This window comes from Uloborus diversus, chromosome 5 (assembly GCF_026930045.1).
Source record: "Uloborus diversus isolate 005 chromosome 5, Udiv.v.3.1, whole genome shotgun sequence".
Lineage (NCBI taxonomy): Eukaryota > Metazoa > Arthropoda > Arachnida > Araneae > Uloboridae > Uloborus > Uloborus diversus.
In genome coordinates, this window is record NC_072735.1 from 131,491,135 (window position 1) to 131,513,637 (window position 22,503).

General features: G+C 30.5%; 1 protein-coding gene across 1 annotated transcript in view; it reads right to left on the bottom strand.

Annotated features, from left to right (window-relative positions):
• LOC129222045 (glycoprotein 3-alpha-L-fucosyltransferase A-like) overlaps positions 1 to 22,503 on the bottom strand; it is a 124,363-nt gene that overhangs the window by 68,476 nt on the left and 33,384 nt on the right. Inside the window, 1 exon segment of the mRNA XM_054856464.1 lies at positions 20,033 to 20,154. The gene's annotated coding sequence lies outside the window, so the exon portion shown is untranslated.

The window sequence follows — 22,503 nt, forward strand, 5'->3', positions numbered from 1 at the left end:
AAAAAAAAGGCTGGCAATTTTAAAATAAAAATGGGATATTGAAAGATTTGAAGCATTGGAAAATAACGTGCGCATGAAATATGGTAGATATATTATCCCTCAATATCACTTAGCACGTTTTTGTACGACATTTCGCGCTCATGAATTCCGTAGTATTTGCAGTTTTAATTCTGTAATTGTTACGACATCTTATCAATGTGGTTTAAAACCACTGAATCATAACTACATGACTAATAAATCTCTCTTTTTTTTTAAATTTTATGTTTATAGAAGTTTACTTCTGTATTTATAGGGGATATTTCTCTTCCCTTTAAAGCAAAAATACAAAAATTTATTCAAAAGGTATTGCACAAATTTCTCGATTTTTTAACTTTTAACAAAGTTTGAATTTCATTCCCAAGCGCTGACGAAAAATTAGTTGTTAAAAAATGCTTTGAAAAATGATACCTGAAACTGTTTTTTTGGACGTGCTCTTTATATTAAGTACATTCTGGGCAACTCAGAATTTGTTAGAGGTTCAAAATTGCTCGTGGAGCATAACCAGGAAGATCTTAAGACCTCCAGGAAGATCTTAAAGGTTTTTGAAAGGTTTCAAGTCAAGCAAATGTGTTCAAATCAAAAAAAAATAATAAGTGACAGAGAATCCTTGATCAGTATCTATCAGTATGAACTCATTTTCCCATCCCTTCCGATTAAAAAAAAGAAAAAGATACTTTCTATGATACATCAAGCTTTTACGTGCTTTTTTTAATTTTTTTGTTTTTCATTTTTTTTTCATTATTGTTATTGTGATATTTTAAATATTTCTAATTTTTATTTATATATCGTCACCTCAGAGCAACAGTAGAATATCTTAGTGCAATTCCTGGCATTAGATGTCTTAGTGTTGCTCTGACGTGACGATATGTATGTACTTATATATGGAAAGTATGCAACAAAAAATCTCAGAAGCATATTTCAAAATTTTTGCCATTGAATTTACTGGCAATGAAACCGAGCGAATTCCTTGTTAAAGTTCTCTAAGAACTAGCAGTAACACTATATCCTATAAGTTCGGAGTTACATTATAAATACTGAAGTTTAATTTAAGGTTGTGACTTATCAAAATATGCGAAAAAGCAGAGTCTCCGGGCCTATTTTTAGGATACATGCAAGAAAAATTTTTTTTTTATCTTTTAACAACTAAAAAATTTGTAAACGCTCCCTAAAGAGTTAAGGTCTTTTATTCCCTAATACCCACTCTGTATACTTATAATGAGTACATTATGAACAGTACCCTTAAACGATATTTCGAAAAGAGAGGAAAAAAATGACTTTTTTTTGTCCCCAAAATACGGTAATAATAGAAGGGGAAAACGCAATGAGTACTTTATAAAGACATCAGAAAGGAAGTTTTACGACTCTTCCATTATGCGGAGATAGTTTAAAAACATTCTAACTTGTGTTGCAAAGAAAAAACACAAATATCTTTCTAAAGATCATTTGCCGACAAAATCGAGAGTCACATACTATATCAAAAAAGGAAAAAAAGTGTAAAATGCCTTCTTTTCGATAAATTTCTTTTCAACACCTCAAGTTACACAAAGAGATAAGAAAAAAAGTTCACATTGTGAGCTTTTAGAAATGAAAATTGGCAACAAGCCTCTTGCTTGTCAGCAAAGTGATGTTAGTAGAACCGGTAAAGCGAAATGGCAGAGGTCAGCAATCATTGCCTCCTGATGGGTATTTTGACTGTCACGTTCACTATAAAATGGATAAAGACTTTTCAGAATGTTTAAGTAAAGAAATATCTTCTTATTTTTTAACAGCTACTTTCAAAAAGTCTTTTATGAACCGTCCCAGCAAAAAAATGCCGAAACTGTGAATCACTGAACTCAAAGCTTTTAAAGAAAGATGCAAAAGTATTTTACAGGAAAAATGCTTACAGGCATTTGCCCTTTTTTAGGAGGTAAATATATGCAAAAAATGAAGAGAAACTACAAAAAGAAATCACTTTTTTTTTATCTTACGTTGAATTTCCAGTTCATGGGGATTACCTTTAGGTACAGTTTGATATCTCTTGGGGCACATTCAAAATACTGCAGCAATAAAAATGTATTTTCATTTTCTTTTAAGTCCGAATAATTGTTATTGACACTTGTATTTAGGCAAGTATATTTCAAAAGGAAGCTTCAAAACAACTCTTAAACTGATGACTCAAATCAAGAAAATACTGGAAAATCTGGTTTAAAAACTTTAAAAAATCATAATCGACAACTCTATTTAGCAGTAAGCTTCAATTCACAAGGCGAACCGCACCATTCTGTGGACACTCGCTGGTGATATAAATTTACTTTATATACCAGTTTGTTGGCAGTCGCTGCTGTAACGACATGCCATCTGAATCATGTTCGTTTATTAACTAATCGAAACTGATGAGGTCTAATAAATTCATAGTTTCATAATTCTATTTTTGCTTTGGTTAAGCTTTGAAATTAATTTGTTAACTTTAACTACAATCAACCTTAAATTTACTATTTTTGGTAGCTATTGAAAAGCTTTTCCCACTCAAAAATGACAGTAGGTCAGAGTAAAAACAGAAGAACCTTTATACGACCCCTGTTTATCCATATCAAATTTCTGGAGCTAAAAAAGTTAATACTTAAGTAATAATTTTTAGTTATGAATGCAAGAACGGAACTATAAATTACAACAAATAATCCTTTTTTAATTTAATTAAAAGTAAAACTGCTACATAGATCGTAAAGTAAATTATAGTAATTTAACAAATAATATGATGTACTTGGAACATCACTCTGATACCACTGCAGCTGAACTGTAAATGATAAAGTGCTTGTGAGAACTCTGTAATTTTGTTACAAAATAGTTTTTTACTGCAATAAAATATACGTCTGCTTAGAATGTGTTTTGTTAGATACCCATATAATTCGGATTATGTGGATTTTCATCTAACCGGATTGCCTTCAATCTGAGTTAGTTCGGATAAACGAAGTTGTATTCTAAAATTTTTTTGTATGGATGAAGTCATTTTGCTATACTTGTTAACGAATACTTGTTTCTAACATCTGAAAAAAATCTGCATATAACTGGCACGTAATTTCTAATTTCAGACATTTCAAAATTTTTTTTATGAAATTTCATTGTCCATAATTTATGCCCGGAAACTAATTAACATAGTAATATGCTTTACAGGTTCTTTTCTTTACAATACTATATTGTATTTTTGTTCAGTTTGTGCACTCAAAGCCATGCATAAATCACCGACCATACTTTACGCATTAATAAAATCTTGAGTAAAAGCTCATTCCTTTTCTATTAGCAGACTCCTGGTTAGTTATCAAACTACGTAAGAATAAAAAAAAGTGAAACGCAGTAGTAAATTTCGTTACACAGCAAAATTGTGTCAGTATCATAACCCTCCTAAGAGGCGTAATTATCATCGCACCTCAAGAAAGGTCAAGTTTGAACGGAATATTTCATAAACTTGAATTTTTACAAGTAGTTTTCATGTTTATTTTTCTTTTTGAAATTCATTATTTCTTTTATTTTGTCCTCTCTATTTTTTTAAAGATACGAACCATGTACATTTTTAAGAGTTAAGGCCTAAAAACAAAGCAGAAACTTTGCGCTATAACTGCTTTATCTTGCAGGTAAACCGCAGTGGTATACTTATTTTCAAATAGTTTAATTGTGAAGCTTTTTAAATTAAAAGCTGCAATTAGGTAAAATAAAAAATTGTTTTACTAATATTTACAAGTTGTTAATATCAACGATATCTGTCTGGTGTTTCATGTGCAAAAACAAACAAAACAAAAAAAATGATGTGAAAATTCTTCCCTTTTTCTGACTTTCTTTTATAAATTTCGTTGATGTCGAAAGAACTTTTTTGCTTAAAATAAAGTTTTCATTTTTTAGGATATTATGCAACTTTTTCATGCGTTTTTCTACACTTGGTTACACATTTTAATGTTCGTAACGCGTTTTTTTTTCTTTTCTTTTTTCTTTTTTCCTTCGCCAGTTATGACTCTTTCAAAATAAATAAAAAACTCCTCACTTTTTCCTCTGATCTTTTTTTCTCCTTATTTGATCAGGTTGATCTCTACAATGTCTATTTCAGCAACGAAATGTTTTTCAGCAGTCTATAAAGTAAATTAAAGTCTCTTAAGGAACTCATGACAGCTGATTACTGAATTATTGGGCCAGTATATTTGCAAAAGTCATGCTGTTTAAACTCGTAAAATAAAAACCCAAAAATATTAACACAAAAACAATTCATAATTTAAATTAAATTATGAATTGTTTTTGTAAAAAACTAAAATGATTACTTCTTATTTTATAAATCATTACTTCAATTTTCATACTTTAACTTTTGACACCGTGTTCAACAAATTGAAATCACTCTCCAAGCGTTGTATGCCGACCTCCATAAATAACAAATTGCCTTTTGCTTCAAGTTAAATCTTAAAAAAAATCTTAAAAAAGCGTAAACCAATCATAGAAGCAAATAACGAATTTCCAGTTACTGATAACTTCTACTGCTGGAAACAAATAAGTCCAGGTTTTATGACCATAGTCAAGCTATTCCAGGAATATTTCACACGGAAAAATTGATTCAAAAGTTTTCCTTTATATTTTTCTTATTATAATTATATCTTTTGTAAAACAAAACATATTAAACAACATTATTTTGCAAAAAGGTCCTACTCCGTAACTGAATGATTGCAGTACAACATTCATGAAAGTGAGATGTTACAAGTGAAAATCTCAAGTCATCGAAGATGAACACAAACTTCAGATATTCTCAAAACATAATCTACCACATTAACTTGAAATAAAGCATAGATATTCACGCATTTTCAAAATGTCAATGAACTCTTTCAACAACCAACACTTTAGTACAACTTTCTAAATCAAAACTTTTAATAATGACAAAAATAATAAACAAGCGGTTAATGTTCGGCTACATAATTGTATTAAATCCGAATATGTATTCCCATTTTTTTCCGCATGGATTACTTAAAAGTAAATACCTCCATAAATGCCACCTGAAACATACAAAACTTTCCTGAAGTATGACACTGGATTTCTAGGATCATTTGTTTCTATTAAATCTTCTAGGTGAAACTATGGATTAAAACTAACAATACACGGAACTGAGTGCCATGGAACTTAAATCATGCGTTTAAGAGGAAAGCGTTTCAAAGCTCATTTTCGATGTTTTGAACTATGGAATTCAGTAACGTCTTGGTTTTATGAGAGTTTAAGATAGTTCGGAACTACTGAGTGTAAAAAATGAGAAATAATTACTTCGCTTCTGCTCTCTTCCTCAAGATAATGTTCCGGAACAGCCGACTGTTTAGTATAAAATAAGGCTTTAACGGCGTCATTGTGCCAAGATACTCTGCTTTATTAAATAATCCTTTGTTTTAGTGTCCCGGCTTAGCACGGTCTATCTCGAAAATAAAAGTTATGTCTAGTGACGCGTGTTCAACGATTAGGATTGAACAAAAAGAAATTCTGAAAAATTTCCCGACAAGATCGCGAAAAAATTTAAAAACCCCAGATTACAGGAAAAACCTCAAAACAAAAGCAAGAATTTCATTTGTTCACAGTCGAGAAAAAAAATGGTTAGAGATCTTCCTTGATTTTATTCACCCTAATTAAAACTTAGCTCCAGGAAGGCGATAAATTTTTGATTTGATATTAATGTTCTTAAACATAAAAATACTTATAACTTTTCTCCTGGTGGTTTTACAGCAATGCTACTTTTTGAAATTCGAAGGAAGTAAATCTATTTTGGAAGTATTTTGTGCGTTCTTTCGAATGAGACCTAAATTAAGGAAATCGGACAATCATTACTGGTTGGAAGAGTCATTAAATGCCATTTTCGGATCCTAAAATTAAAATTCGAACGTTTCGGTTCCTTTTTGGCAATTGACCCCCCCCCCCCCCCCGCCCAACGTTCCTTCCCGGTAGCCCAAGTACCTCCCTACCAAATTTAGTCGAGGTCCGATGTAAACTGTTGATTTGTATTGAGAGCTTGCAAATCCACACATATAAACATACTCATATATTCTGTTTTATTTATACAGATTGATATATATTTTTTCTTTGAAAAATCAAAGATTGCTTACTGTGCCCACTTTGACACTTCATGCTGTTGTCTATCTGATTAGTAGATAGTGAAGCACATGATTCCTTGCTTTGTGTGGACCTCAAGTTACGCGATGTCCTGTTGCTGTGGCTTGTCGTTAGTTTTCTCTGCTTTGTGATTCATAGATAGCGGGTTGCTTGATGCAATGCGTTATGTGATAAGTGGACATCAAACTAGAAGTAGTAATGCTGCCGTGCTTTTTTTTTCTATATACGATAAATCTTTTCTCATCTTCCTGATTTTTTTCTCGCATTATTTACGGGCGTATTGTTGAAGTTTCCAGAAGATAAAAAAAACGGCGCTGTTTCATACTACTCATTAGCAATTTTATTTCTTTCTCCATTTAACTAGATTAAAAACGGCAAATCATTTCGTATCAACTTGAATTTTTTTACTTATGAACGTCTTGTTGAGGTTTGCAAATAATTAAAAAATATATATTGTTTTATACTACTCATGAATGATATTTCAAAATGTTTCAAAAAGAAGAGTATGCCGTAGTTTTTTATTGAACGTTTCATTTAATATTACAATACTGCACATTTATCGCATCATAGAGAAATGAGTTGCAGATTATTACTTTATATATAATAGTATTATAACGCTTCAAGTTTTAAGATGCATTAATGTTGTTCACGTATGGATTTTCTTTTTCTGTAAATAAATATTCGAAAACGATAATCTCAGATATAACTGAAAAACTACAAATGTTAGAAACAACGAGCAATCAACTAGAGAACGCAGACATTCGAAAGAAAATGCTTTTAGAGAAAAATAGTTAATAGTGTTTCAAAACTAATTCTTGACTGTCAAACGATGTTTTTTTTTGGAAAATTTCAATTGACTCTCAGAACTGCTACACGATATAATTGACTAGTTTAACTCCCATAATACTAGTCAAGTCATAAATAAAAAAAACTAGTTAAAAGTACGCAGCAGAAAGGGAAAAATATTATTTGAATATGAGTTTTAACGTACAAAATTTTACAATGTTAATTATTTTCTTCAGTTTAAACGCACTCATCTTTTACAGCACATAAATAAAAAAATAATAATCAAAAAAGGTTGAATGAAAACATATTAAATTCATTGAAAAGGATGTTTTGTCACTGTGGACATCGAGCTGCCATTCGCCATAGCGGAAGCAGACTCATTAGAAGTAGTTCTCAAAATAAAAGCCGAGTTGAGTTGTTTAAGATTGTCACGGAGCTCATTTATTTCAGTCGCTGTCTTTCATGCGGCGTTATGAACAAGAGAACGATAAATTCTTCAACACCGAGCATTTACTGCAGATGTCGTTTAGTTCCGTTCCTTTGTGAAGATAGGATAATCGAATAGACAGCCAGTGCTAAAGATAATATCGTGAATTTAGACTTAGTCATATGTAATTCTACGGAATAATTATTGCACGGAATAATGTAACGCCTACTAAAAAGCTACGATCAATTATAGGACTTTTTTTTAAATATTAGTTGTTAATTTTTTTTAATAATAAGTTTTCCCCCACAGTATTTGAAATTTTTTCGCACGCTCACTTAACTAATATAGATTTTTAAAATATGGAAAGAAATCAAAGTCCTGTTAAACTAGAAATTGAAAAAAAAAAGAAAAAAAAGGATGGATTTGACACCAAAAGAACACTGAAGGAAACTAGTAAAAGTACGCTTCATAGAGAATTCAACTTAGAAAAAATCTTATTAATTCATCCCAATTATTTTCAGAAATAAAATTATATAAATTTTAAAATTCACAATACAGTCGAAAAAAATCATCGTTATTTTTCTATTTTTGTACAGTACCACAGAAGTTGGTTGTTTGCTTTGAACTCTTTTGTCTCTTTTTTGCTGTTTTCGAGTAACGTGTAGCCCAAAAAACGTCGTCATTTGCATCCGTGGCTTCAAAATAGTTTGAAGAGTTTCTGCACTTTAGAAACAGCATTTAGTATATCGAGGGCTGTTATTCTCAGGATTTATGTCTTAGTTATAACTGTCGGCTAAACTCAAAATGCTTATGGAATTTTGCCAAAAATAGGAGAGTCTTTTCGGAGATGCTAATCAGCAGAAATTTTATGAAAATCAAAAATTGTGTTCGCTTTAAATGGGGTTTGCTCGTTAAAAGCGAATTAAGTTCCCATTGACTTAACATTGTACCAACCAAATCTGATTGATTTCCTCGCTAAATCCGGGATTTCGTTAAATCAGGGCTCATTATATGCGAGTTCGACTGTATTCTGTTTAAATATCAGTGCTCAAAATTCAATATACTATCAATGCTATTTATAATACTGTAATGCTATTTCAACTCTTTTTCCGACAAGAAACTTTGTTTAATTATTTTTTAGATTAGAGATTAACAGTTTAAGGCAGGCAAACTTCCTAAATATATTTGATTATTAATCGTCTTCAGACTCTCTAAAGTTTATAAAGATTATATTTATGACATAAATAACTTTTTGACTACTGATTTAAAAAAAAAATAATATAGTTTTTTTTTTTTTTTTTGAAAAAATATACCTTTTATCTACAAAAGAAAACAATATTCTTAGCACTTCCAGTGAGTTCAATCATTCTACTCTTTATGCTTAAGTTATTGTTGGATATTAGAAAACGTAATAAGTTTCCAAACTTAAGTAATTAACTAAAAGCAAATTTATAGCCAAACATTTAAAATTCCCCTGGAAAATCACGTTAGATTTTCGCATAAATTTTGTTCTTCCTTATCAGAAATATTTATACCGCATGTACGTTAGAGTTAAGATCATTGCAAAATGAAACTAATTAACATTTTTGTAAAGTTTGAAAGGAATAGAAACAATATTTTTTCGCAAGAGCCGTTTGCAAAAACAAACATTTCCAAAAACATGCTTTTGTGAAAATCAAGAAAGAAAAAAGGCTATACAATACAATAATAAAAAGTTGAATTTCTTTTAATTTTCTTTTCAATTTGTACGGGCAAATTGAAAACAAGTTATTTAAAAAAAGAATGTTAGGCGATTAAATTTTCTCAAATCTATTTTATTATCTCTTTTTTTTTCGAAAAATTACGGTGTCTTAAAAAAACAATAAGCTAAAATGAAATTGAATATTTAATTTTGAAAGGGTCTTATATCTGAAAATCAAAATTTTACAGGAGACGCATAAAACTGATATTGTGTTGAGCCATTTGGTTGATTGAAGTAGTTTTTTTTTTTTTTTTTTTTTTTTTTTTGCAAAATTATTGAAAGCAGTGCATTTTGCAACAAAGCTAAATAGGATCCTTGAATAGATTGAGGGAGGAAATGATTTTAAGTTTTCTGAAATAAGATTTTCTCAAATCCCTAGGAGGATTTGGTTGATTTTATCAGTGAAATAATCATTATTACTTTTCTATGTATGTTTGTCAAACGAACAAAGGTAAAAGTTTTCTTTCACGCGATACTTATTTTTATGCATTATGTTACGCTTGTTAGGCATTGTCAAACGGAAAGACAAAACTTTCTCCAGTGATATTTTCATCAAAAATTTTCTTATGCGTCCATCTGTGGTGCCGTATCTGTTGGCCACTGCAGAATGGCTTCCTAGAAGACTAAAAAAGTCTTCGGATAGTTTTTAGAAGCTTTCAGAAGTCTTCAAAAATGTCTTATCGCGATGATAATTGATCTTTTCGAAATTTGTTGTGGAAAGTCATGTGTGTTTTACTTGGATGGAAGACTTATCAGCCTTTCTCGCATATAAAAATACAGATCTATATGATAAAAAAAAAACCGGAAAGGCACTTTTTTTTTAAATCTTGAGACAGGTCTTTTTTAAACATCGCATTTCAATTATTGTTTATTCTCAGTACTTTGGAATTATTTTTATAGATCAGCGCACATTAAATAGGATTGATAGAAAACAAGCAAATTTTTCAAAATTGACTATTAAATTTCTTATTCCCTTTTGGAAATTTATTATTCTTCCCATAAAGGAAACAAGCTCTTTTAAGGTGGATTTAGTTCTAAAAGAAATGATTTTTTTTTAATTCATCATTATCGAAAACCAAATTATTTTTCAATTTCAAACGTTCTTTGTAGGTATAATTAATAATCGAGAACAAACAATCCGTAAAAACTCATGTGCGAAAAATTGCCTGAAGAATCTTTAAAGCTTTCCCTTTGGTTTTCGAGTTGAAACTAAATTACGCTTCAGCTCAATTAGTGTTTAAAAGTTGAGTTTTTAAAAGAAAAAGCAACTTTCACGCACCTATCAAAAATCTCAAGAGTCTTTAATTACTTTCTCCCAGATTTAAATTGGATGAATTTCTCTTCAGTGTTAAAATTTGAAAACCGAAATAAATGAGCGTTTTCATTAATTTTAGAGATGTGTTATAATTAAGATTTTTCTTATAAATTAAATGAATTGATTTCTCCTTGTTTGGATAGTTATTTTGTTGCGCTGTAATATTATCCATTAATTTTGAGAAAAACGATTTAATAATGTTTAAGAATTGAGGAGCTTTGCAGAGGAACACATTGGGTCACAAATGATGGGAACTCAACTTTTTAGTGTATTTGACATTAAAATTAAACAAAAAAATTATAGCTCAGTACTGCACTCTCCTGGTTTTGTCTTGAGATGAAATTTCTATTCCTTATTTTAGAAAAATAAGTTGACAATATTGCGCACAGTCAATATTGCGTATTTATCAATAATTGTGAAGTTGCTGTTTAGAAGCTATTATTGGAATTGTTGAACTCGTTCTTCCGACATTGTAATGTTCTTTGCAATGTTGTAAATGGAACAACTTTCGTGATGTTGTCAAGTAAAAGCGCAGAGTGTTGAAATATTAAAAATTTGATTTTTGTCGCTAAAAGTTGCGATATTTTTCTAGAATAATTTATTTCGCATTCCATTCCTGACGTGGCTCAATGTTGATCTGAATGGCAGGATATTTTTGAACCGGGTTAATAATTCATTTGAAAAATATTTCATAATCATAATTTCTTAATTTTTGATTACTAGTGCTTTTAAATAACTCTTCCGAGTGGTGAAACATTTGTTAGTATGCCTGAAATTGAGGCTTCAATCCTTGTGGTGCTGTTATCAAGATGGGTTAAGTTTTTTTTATTTGTTGAATGTTTTTATTTTCATTCACGTGACTTTTACAGAAAATAAAACATGTTTTTTATTTTTCGTTATGATATAACTTGATTTTTCTTCTTAGTTTTAACTACTGAGCAGGTCTTGAGTAAACCGTTGTCCTAGGTGTCATCCAGGGCACTGGTTCCTCTCTCTGTGTGCTGTCTTATTAGATGTCAACTCTCCTTGTGAAGTAAAGGCATTCTTCTTTCCTGCAGCCGTGCTCCAACAAACAAACTGTACAATACTTTAGGAATCTTCCGTTTTGTGCCAACAATTACAATAAAGGCAATTAAGTACGAGAAAGACATTTTAAAATATGGAAACTCGCTCAAAATTCCTTTGCTTTGCTTGCCGTAATCAGCTTTTTAGCATACTGACGTAATAGGATACAAGGAAGCTGTCATAGTAAAATTCGAATTTTTCGGCTAAAATATCATATCGGTGCTTCCCTCATTTAGCAATCCGACTCCGCAGGTTCCGTCACGCCATGGTTATGAAGGCACTAGACCAATAGATATAAAAGACGTACTTTTATCTCGAATCAGATCACAAACATTTTCCTGTAACCGTGTCGGTAGTCCATCCGCTGCACGTGGTTTCCTGTGCTTTTGTTATCAGGAAGGGTTTTTTGTTTGTTTAATATATATATATTTTTTTTATCTACGTGACTTTTACAGAAAAGAGAACGCGTTTTTGTTGCGTTATGATATTACTTTATTTTTCTACCTAGTTTTTACAAATGCGTTGATCTTACAAAAGAGGAACATAAATTGCGTTTTGCTTCCGAAATGACCTGATATGACAAAGTATTGTAATCGATTATTCCTATAACTGAACCTTTTTATTTCAGGTCTCTTCCTTCCGCTCTGTTTCTTTGTATTTATTTATTTATTTATTTTTTTTTTTTTTGCCTACCTTTTTTTTTTCTCTCTACTCTCATTCGAAACCTTGAATAAAAGTTATTTACCCTTTACGAGTGCTTCAAAAGACCTCCAACCTTCAAAATTTTCAATTTTTTGGGGAAAAAATGTATATTTTAATTCGGAATAATTTAATACCTTATTTACTACCGTGCGCAAAAAGAATTTTCGAGTTAACGTAATAAAACGTGGATTATACCTTTGAAATATCTGTCAACAACAGCTGCTTAAAACTCTTTCTTTCAGTGGTCTGTTTTTCGTTTTGCGCGCATGTATTTCAACAAGTTTTTTTTACATATTTTCATTATAAAATTCATTTATGTTTTTCGGGAATATCTTTATGACCTGGACCAAAATTTTACTAAAAAATGTAACTTAACTGCATGATAAAATAATTTTTGCTTCCAAAACTTCGGCAAATTTTGATATTTATTTTTAAATTTAAAAAAAAGAAAGGTTTAGGTCCTGAGTAAAGAATAAAGTAATAATTTGAAATTAATATTAGAAGTATATATGCATTTTGTAGTAAGAGAAAGTGCACGCTGATGCAAATTATTTCTCGAACTAAAGAAAAAAGTGAGTTTTATTATTATGTTTTCTTAAAGTAAAATTGAGCTGTTTATGTGTATTTTTCTCTGATATTTAACTTTCACTTAACACTGAAATCTTAATCAAAGCTTGTGTACTAAGAAATTTCGTGCAAGCGTTTAAACAAAGAGCATTTCTTGTGTCGCGCTGACATAATAAGAGTCAAGAGACCTCTTAATATTTTTAATTAAATGCGAATTTCAAAATAGTGTTCGTGAAATTCTTATGAATAAGCAGTAAGTTTCAATCTTTTCCCACTAACCAGTTATATTTGAAATTGAGAAATAATTTGTGTCGTGCAAAAGCTGAGAACTAATTTTTAAGATTAGGAGTCATTTTTAGGTAACTTTGGACCACGAGATTTAACTTTGAAACACTAATTTTAGTAAACTTGATTTTACACTACTTGATGATTACACTACTTCTTAGTACATTTGATTTTAAAGAAAGTATAAAAGGTCTAATGCTGCTCTCCACTTGCAAAATTATAGTATGTTTCCTACTTTTTATATTATAAAATCATTTGGCAACACGGTGCATTCTATAATCCAACTATTTTAAAGCTACTACTCTGCCGAGAGCAGAAAAAGGGCATTGTATGCAGATTTTTTTTTTTTTTTTTTGCATTTTTTATCATCTATTGTACGTTAGCTCTATTGTACAAACTTGCTTATTTTGTTTCTGTTTTAAAAAAAGCGAAAAATAACGTCTAATGGGGTGGTTTCCTTCAGTCAAAAGTACTACTTTTAGTCATTGAAATGGATAGAATGAGCAAAAAAAAATAACATGGACCCAGAAAATACTTTCATTTTCCCAACAGATTTTTTTAAATTAATTTTTTTAAATGTCCGATTTTTCAAACAAGGCGTGGTCTTGATGACGTCACAAATGATGCACTTTGCCGCATCTTTCTACTATGTTTCCACGTTATGATAATCAAGCAGCGAATTAAAATTGCGCTCTACGCTTGTTATCAACCATATCGTTGCCAATGCGCGTGAGTAAAGATGCGAATTAAATATTTTGTTCTGTGAATGGCAACATTGAATGGCATTTTATCATTTGTAATGTCACACGACAGAAGTGTAAACAATGAAAGCGCACCGATTTAAGAATTTTTTAAAAAATATTAAGCATAAATAAATCATTTAAAAATGGTCAGATCCTATGTTTTTGAGCATGCTCTTTCAGGAAAAAATACCTTTAAAATTTTGGAAACGATCCCATTCCAACATTATTCAATAGTTAGTTTTGAATTCAAAACGCGTCTCTTCAAAAATCTGGAATACTCATTCATGCAGATACTGCCGTTCGCCTGTCCACGTTAGTATTCCGCAGCTGCTTTCTAATGCTGAGTTGAAGAGGTTGAAATATATCACCCTCCATTGTAATAGTTTATGCCCGTAATTTTTTTGCAAATAAAATAACTCAATTAAAAGCTATTTCTGACTCAAATAATTCGTAAAGATGTCTTATATTATAGCCCAGCTTATTTATTGTTGAGCAGCTCTACCACAGAACTGAGGGAAACGCATTTTCATTAAAGAGTACTGGATATGATGCATTTTCTAATAAAGTAGCATAAAAACACTTTATCGGCTTAAAGACTTTTTCAACTTAATTTCAAAAGATTTTTCTAAATGTGTTCGTATTTTTCTAAAAGTAATTTAATATGTTCGAATGCAATAAAGAAGAGAAAAAACACAGGATTTCTTGGAGTTTCCTAAAAAGTGTATTAACATAACTAAACTATAAAATTTTAATATTAAACGTTTACGAAACTTTTAAGATTACAGCTTAAAAATGCAATTTACATTTCACTCCGCAGTTTTTTGTACCTTAAGGTAAAACGCTCTTTTTGTATCTAAAAGCATTTTAATAAAATAATATCCGTCAGCACACTTCAGTTAATTCTGTTAAGTATTTTTCCTTCCTTCAGAAATTTATTAACTCTTAAATTGTGGAAGTAAAAGTTGCTACTAAGCCAAACGATTTCTATTTTAAATAAAGTCAAGAAATATTCTAAAGTAATTTACTCACATTTAAACCTCTCAAGTAAAAGGCAAAGAATGCTAAATTGCATTTTTCTGGAAAATGTATTCCCTGATTTAATACATAGGAGATTATTTATTACTAAAACCGCGCTTTGGTAGAACATGTTTAAAAATTAAAATCACGAAACCGTAATGGCATTGCTTTCAGAGACTCAGCCGCTGAGTTTTAAAGCATTTTGGCAAGAATGTTTTACTTTTAAAGGTCATACGTAACGTGATTACAGCTATTTGGCGTTACTTTAAGATATTATGGTTAACTTTCTGAAATTCTGGTTAACTTTGTAACAGTTCACACTTTTTAGTATATACAGTGGTCGCCGCTTATATGAATCACGTTTGTTCAAAATAGTTTTGATTCCATAAAACGGCTGATTCAAAAAAGCTGCTACTTCATTTCAGATGGGTGTAATTCTGTTTTTGAAAATTTGATTCATTAAAACGGTTGATTCAAATAACCGGCGTCCACTGTATGACTCAAAGGAATACATACCAGAAGGCAGTGTTGCACTTACACGGCAAGGTTACGAAATAAGTTTTTCATTCTTTCCTTTTTACAAAACGAACTGATGTGTGCATCACATGACTTCCTTTTATTCCAATTTAATGTCATTTTCTCATTATTGGCGGTTTAAATATGATTCAATAGTTTTTTCTCTAAATATCACCAACAGTGGCCAAATTGAAACCAGTTTTTTAAAAAAAATCGCCAAGTTGGCGACAAAACTTGCCGACCAAAAGACTGGCGATATATCGCCAAGTGTCTTCCAAATTATAACACCACTTGAGTTTAAATCGAAATTAACAATGATTTCCCCCCAAAAAGGGGCAAAAGACCCCCTTTGGAGCATACGAATGCAACCAAAAAGGAAGGTGCACAACTAGACCCCACTAGGAGTCTACGTACCAAATTTCACTTTCTAGGACATTCCATTCTTGAGTTATGCGACATACATACACACATGCACACATACGCACATACATACGTACATACAGACGTCACGAGAAAACGCGCTGTAATTAACTCGGGGATCGTCAAAATGGATATTTCGGGTGTCTGTACGTTCCTAGGCACATATCCACGTGTGGTCGGGTTGGAAAAAAAACTCAACATTCATTTGGGGGTGAGCAAAACGGAAATTAAGGCCGATTTTTGGGTGAATTTTTTTTTCGAAAATACAATACTTCCTTTTTTTGTAAAAAGGAAGTAAAATAGGGGTTTATAGTGTACATAGTTATTGTGCATCATTTAATAGTTCTAAAATTACTGTTGGAAAGATATTTTTGAAATGTGCTCTTCCAGCATTGTAACATTCTCTGCAATATTATAAATGATAGAAATCTTGTGATGTTGTGAAATACAAAAGGAGAGTTCTTAACCAATTACAGATTTTTCTTGAAGTGCGCGTTACTTTATTTCTAGTGCCCGTCGGAGATCTTTTCTATTAAAAATAAACGTAAGGAAAACACACCAGTAGTGGCAAGTGCTCAATAGTGCTTCAATAATGGCCACTTCAAGATTTATATTACAAGGTTGCTTCTATAATCTTTTTAATATAACTTTTGCCTCCTCCTCACCCCCTTCAGCTGAAATTGTGAAAAATAACTTACTCCATACTTATATATGCTCATTTTCTTTTTTTAAAAAAGTTCATATAGGAGAGTTTTTCTAAAAAATTAAAAAAAAAACACTCTTGTTTTAAGGAGTAAACTTATTTTGTTCAGCTTAAGTAGTTGTTTTTTAACATGGGCGGTGTTACAGCATGGGACATTGACTTGATGTGTACTAGCATTTAAAGAAAAAGAGACCAGTCAATCAGAACATTCTTATTGAACGGACAAAAAGGAGAAATAAATTATACCCACAATACAAACTGATAACTTCCTGTTTATGAAGCCAGTTAAAAATGCCAGTAGAGTGAACGAGTGAAAAGAATTCTATGCTTATCTTTTAACAAACTTCATACAAAAAACTCTTCCACTAATTACGATCAGTACATTCAGAAACCAATGCTTTTAAAGAATGAATTAATACTTTGTTAAGAAGAAGGTATCAATGAAATTCTTGGCATTTACCATAAACTTTCTTTATAAAGGACAAATAAAGTTAAACAGACACGGATTATAATTTAGACTACAACATATTTATTTAAAAAAAGAAAGAAATTTATAAACGATACATAAAATGAAATTTTGTAGATAGAAAAAAAGTCATAATGGTGCGATTTAGTAATTCCTTCTTTTTCGAAATTCGGTGAAAAAGTTAAAAAAAAAAAAAAAATACAGAATATGAGATACATCAGGAATTCATTTTTACCAAAATTACAGCTTCTTTTTTATTTCCTTTTTGATAATTTTCAATTCCATAATGAAAGTCTAACTATCTTAATATACGTCCAATTTAATACATGTTCGAATACCAAAAAATGACTTTTTTCTATTAGAAGAAAAACATGTCAAAATGAATCAAAATTCTTTTGATACAATGAAAAAAATGTGTTTGACATCACTGCTTTTTTATCAAAAGCTGTAAATTTTTCCTTATTTCTGAATAATTCTGAATCGCTCATAACTCTATTTAATTTGATTAAAGGTTTTGATCTTCATGTTTCGTTTCAAAAACTCTTTTGAATTCATTCATCTGTATTTCAACAAGAGATACAAAGAGGTATACTTTTTCAGAAGAAGTGAAAAATATTAATGTTTTTTTTTTAAATGTCTTCTTTGATAAAAGAAAAAAAAAGACCAGGAAATTAAACATACAAAGTGATATATCTGAGAAAAGATATTTTTAACAAATTTAGGCATTTTTGAATCGAATAATTCCCTGAAAGATGGTGAACGTCAATTACTGACATCATACTGCATCCAACTGACCATCTTTGTGTCACTCACGAGTGAACATACTGAATGAGGTCATGTCTTTCATTACAAATATATTTTTTTCTCTCTCTTTTTTTTCTGTTTTTTAATTCGTTTACTTTACTTTGTTTTCAGTTAATATTTTCAATTAAATTTATCCAAGCATGTAAATAAATAAGTATACATGTTAGTACTTGATAACATAGGGGAATGTGGTTTTCAAAGAATGCTCAAAAATTGTGGTTTTTGGATTTTTATCGCAACAATTTCGGTTTTATTTCCTAGCAGGGTTCTTGAAATTCAAAATTAAAAGTATTTTTTATATTATTTCAAACTCAATATTTATTTATTATCAAACTTTGCAAACATTTGAAAAACCCGCTTTGCATAACCAGGGAGCCCAAAGCGGGTAAGCTTAACTAATTTTGATTTGGTACATTTGCCAATCAAATATGAAATTATAAATGATTAAATTAGTTGAAAAGCTACCTGCCATTATAAAAAATATGTGTAAAAAAGTTAGAAATATCATATTTAAAGTTAGTACATTTGGTTATAAAACATAAAGAAAAAACTGATTAAATTAATAGACTAATTGATTGCCATCATAAAAAATAACTTTTTAAAGTTATACTTTTCCAATTGAAATAGAAAATCTAAGGCAACACATGTGTCAAGAAATTATAAATAAATGCATCAAATCCTATACCAGCTTTTCCCAAAAGCAAGTTTTTTATTTCAATAATTATAACCTAAAATTAATAATTTAAAAAAAAACGGAATGGCCATCGTAGTTTGTAGGTGGATGGTGTCAGAACAACGTATTATTATTGACAATCAAAAAAAATAAGCTGGTCTTCGACTAATCACAAGTTACAAAACTTCATTTTTTTTAAATGCATCATTTTTTACTTCCTTTTACAAAACGAGCTGATGTCTGCATCACATAACGAACTTTTACTCCAATTTTAATGTCATTTTCCCATTATTTGCAATTTTAATGTGATTCAATAGTTTACTCTCTAAATATCACCACCAGTGGACAAATTGAAACCAGATGAAAGAAAAAATAAATCGCCAAATTTGTCGCCAACTTGGCGAAAAAACTTGGCGAACAAAAGACTGGCGATATATCGCCAAGTGTCCGCCAAATTATAACCACTTGAGTATACATCAAAATTAACAATGATTTTCCCCCCAAAAGGGGCAAAAGACCACTTTAGAAACACCCGAATGCAACCAAAAGGGGAGGTGCACAACTAGACCCCACTAGGCGTCTACGTACCAAATTTCAACTTTCTAAAACATACCGGTCTTGCGACATGCATACGTACATACACACATCCGCACATACGCACATCCGCACATACGCACATACATACATACGTACATACGGACGTCACGAGAAAAGTCGTTGTAATTAACTCGGGGAATGTCAAAATGGATACTTCGGGTTTTTATACGTTCTTAGGTGTGGTCGGGTTGAAAAAAAAAAAACTCGACATTAATTCGGGGGAATTTAATACAATTCGCATGTCAGCCTTGAATTTTAAATAAGAGAAACATATACATGAAAATATTATCATTTCTTACAACAAAAGGTTCGAAGCTTAAGCAATATCATTTTGTCACTTAGACTTTTTACTTAAAGAAATATTTAGTTATTTCTTGAGTGTAAACATTTTCCCCAAAACTAAAAATGTAAAACTTCTCCGGAAATGACATAGTTTCGCATTAACCTTCAAACATTTTAATTGGTGTTTTATCAGAAAACATTCAGTAGGTTTTGTAAAATAGTGCCATCGAATTATCCAGAAAAATGTTTGAGGTTTAAGATTGTTAAGGTTCTGAAACATGTTTCATTTGTATTTAACCAGATTTACTTTATTACTTGATTAATAAATTATTTTCGTCACAAGCTATGGCGAAATCGATGATATATGTGCTACTGCACTTTTTTAGTACAGTAGCTCTTTAGTGCACAAAGCTCAATTAATACTAAATTGTCTTTCTTTTATTTTTTTTCAATTGAGGCAGTGAGAAGGAAGAGGATATAAGTGGAACAATTAATATTTTGAGAAAAACGTTTGGAATCCGTAAGTAGGCTTTCATTTAAAAAAAAAAAAAATCCGCTAGGTGGCAGCTCCTACCGAACCAAAGCTATTATTTTGCCCCAAAATAGATCAGGGTTTCTACTCCCATTTAGACCAGTCATTTTCAAATTTTTCGTTTTGGCACTTACATCCCTTTGCTTATAGAAACTTAGCACTAAAATCACCTTCAACATCAAACTTTGAATTTTGAATACCAAAGTTCACATAGACGAAAAATTAGGGTTTAACAGTTTGTATAACTTACCTTGGAACTGCTGAATTTTATAGCAAAGCCGTGCGATGATATTACTTGATCGTTCGAATCTGAAGAATTTCTTAAGAAGTTCTGACCATGATTCAGATCTGGCATCATGTAGTTTAGCTAATCTGAAAGAATATGAAAATGGAATAAATAAAAATGCTGACACACACATTTTCAACCACTTAAAATATGTTACAACTGTCATATCCGTACCTCAGAGGCAGAGCAACGCTTCTTTACAGGAGAGAGGGAAAACGTTTGTCTGGTGCGTTCAAAGGAAGGAAAGCGTGATTTTTTTTAACACTGGTAATAATTGAAGGCCTTTTTTTTTTAGAATTGCAATCGCATGGCTCGATGCGGAGTAAGACTCTAAGTACACTGCACTAATAAGAGGAAAATAGCAAATTTGATCCTTACACTAGTCAGGCTCTAAGGTACAGATATATTACACAGTAACATTAAATACCTTTACATAACTATGTATCATGGAAACTTAAGAGAAAAGCACAATTTAAAAAAGCGGTTACAATATTTTTTTCAGAACTGGAGTCCAAGTTATGTTACAGCGCCTGCTGAACTTCAAAAGCATGACGAGAAGTCTGGAGCATATGATCTAAATTTCAAAAAAAGATTTAAAATGCCTAGCTTGATGAACAAAAACTTCTTCCAGAGTTTGTAACACACAATTTTCTGTACGCCAACGTCGAATTTATATTAATATTTATCACTTGGTTTCTGTTTCAAAGTGTTTAGAATTCCTATTAGTCAATAAAAACAATTTATTTCAAAGGTAATATATATATATATATATATATATATATATATATATATATATATATATATACATATATATATATATATATATATATACCTAAATTGCTGTAATAATACAGTTAACAACTTAAAATCATTAGCTATTAGATCAGCTACTGAGCCCACATCATCAACAGTTGATTACATGTTACCCAATCGACTTTCTTCACGATATGGATTTTTTTTTCCATTAACTGCGATCTAGATCCGAACTGCGGGTTTGGTGTTCGACGAATTCAACTGTTATGTTTGAAATTTGTTACATTATGCATTTATTTTATGCAATGAAAGTTGATAGTAACAGCCCTATAGGAATCCCTAAAAGCGAAAGACACATTAAATGTGAGTTAACAATTTTAAGTGTGTACATTTCAAAAACCAAATTTCAAACGGCTTTAGTTAAAAATTCTTAATATAATGCCACTTAATTAAAAAAAAACAATCAGATGATGTAGGGACGCCTAAACCAAAGTCAAAATTTTGACATTTATTGCAGTTGCTATGGAAATGTAAAAAAATAAATAAAATGTTCCTAAAAAAGTTCGACTGTTTCGGAAAAATGCTTTTCTGTAACATAACGAGACTATCGAGCACATTATTAAATCTCAAATAGGTTCTTTCAAAGCTAGAAGTTCCTTGTTGTGTTAGAAGTTGTGAATTTGGCAACATCTCAGCAAAATAACGGGGCTCCATTGAACTCAGAATTTTTGATAAAAATAACATTTTCAACAATGTTTTTAAAAATTTATAAAATGAGGAAGAAATGTTAAATTAGAAACAAAATTCATTTCAATCCGCTAAAAACAAACTTTCCGTAATAGAGCAGAACAATACACTTAGCTAGTCGATCGTGGGTTAAGAAATGTTCGACTCAAATTTTCTTACAGAATGTGAAATATCTTTTTTCAACTTTATTTACCAAGAAACCGAGATCGATCAATGTAATATTGAAAAGCCTGCACCTGTAAGCTAAATTAAACATTTCTTACCTTTATTGTTTTGCATTCTACAAAAAAAAAAAAAAACTCACATTTTTTTATTGTATAAATGTTGGAAACGTTAATCCAAAAGAATTTGATTTTACGATTAAAAGTGTATACAAAAATTTATATTTAAGCAAATTTTGATATGTTTCATGAGTATTATGAGTCATCTAAATTTATTTGTATTAAATTCAATTATGATTTTGTACACAGTACATTTACAGCAAAGAATTTAGAATAAAAAAAGTTGTTCCTTAGAGAATATTATGTTCGCCGTGCTCTACACAATGTACACAAAGAGTAAATCCCTCCCCCCCCCCAAAAAAAAACCTAAATTTGAAACAAACTAGTATTATGCTATATTTAGTATTATGTTATACGTTATATTATGTTATTAGTATTATGTTATATTTTAGTACGTATTATGTGTCAATTTAAATCAAAAGTAAGGTAATACTAGTAAGCCTTTTAATTGTAAGAAAAAAAAAAACTTATTTTGGCAGTGATTTGAAATAAAAATGCTCAATATGTTTTCAGTAATAAATACTTTTATAACAATAATTTATTTATAAACACATTAGTGTACTTTTAAACTGATAACTAAATTGTTTAAATGCGGTTTAGGATTTGAATATCAAAAACTTGCAATTCAGTAATATCTATGTTTTTATTTTTTAA